The following is a 1,216-nucleotide window of genomic DNA, read 5'->3' as shown; positions in this document are numbered from 1 at the left end:
AGAGTTGAGTATTTATAGAACAAATTTAGGGAGGGAGGGGGGCTAGTGTGGGAAAAAAACCGCACCATATAGAAGCGGGCCAGCGGGCCGGGCCTTGTTAAATGTTACACAACCCGAGATCGGCATGATTGGGGAAATGGGTTGGGAGGGCTGTGGGACCGCGCCAGCGGGCCAATCCGCACTTGCGTCCAGATATACCTAGAAGTGACCAATTTGAATTTCGGGTCATATTCAAATCACTTTCAAGTTTCGATCAACCTTAAGGTGTCTTAGCTTGTCAAATCTAGTCCCACTTATCCCCCTTTATTACTAAGTGAATAAAAACTCTCTTAATTTTCTCTCCAAAAAGTATATATATATATAAGGAAATAACTAAAATATATTTTTATAATTAAATTCTAATCTTTTAATTAAATTCATAATTATGATTTTTTTCATTAAAATAAAATAAAATTAGTAGTAAACTATAAACTATAAATTGCTAAATTTTTCAATACTGAAATAATAATTATGGTAGAGAATAACTTGACACGTGCTTACTCATAGCTTTGTGACAAAAAAAACAAATTTCATTAAAAAAAAGATTCGCAACTTAATTCTCTTTGATTATTTTTCCATTTCAATTTTTTTTTTCATATCAAAATAAAACGGTGTGAAATATCTATACAATATAGTTAAAAGGCTACTTAAAACATTTAATTTTAATCCACATGTCATTTTTATATTGATTAATTCTAATTCATTTATATTAATTACTTGATTATCTATCTAGCAGTCATCTCTAAATATCATGTGTTAACCAAAAAAATAAAAAATATTAGTTGCAAAAAAAAAAAAAAATACAAACCCTTTATTTTCATCTCATAAATTTGGTTATTATCAATCTACCTATTGATTTAACTTTTATTTCTTTTATTTAATAGGGTAGTCTTTTCGTTTTCTCTAACCATTATTATTCATTTATATTAATTACTTGACTATCTATTTAAAAGTCATCTCTAAATATCATGTGTTAAACCAAAAAAAAATAAAAAATATTAGTTGCAAACACAAAAAACTTATTTTTCTCTCATAAATTTGGTTATCAATTTACCTATTGATTTAACTTTAATTTCTTTTATTTAATAGGATGGCCTTTTGTGTTCTCTAACCATTATTATATTTTGTATTTATGTTACTATATTTTTTTATCTTCCCCTTAGTTCACAAAATCCTT

This window comes from Silene latifolia, chromosome X (genome assembly GCF_048544455.1).
Source record: "Silene latifolia isolate original U9 population chromosome X, ASM4854445v1, whole genome shotgun sequence".
In the NCBI taxonomy this organism is placed as follows: Eukaryota; Viridiplantae; Streptophyta; class Magnoliopsida; order Caryophyllales; family Caryophyllaceae; genus Silene; species Silene latifolia.
Note: the sequence above shows the minus strand (reverse complement) of the source record.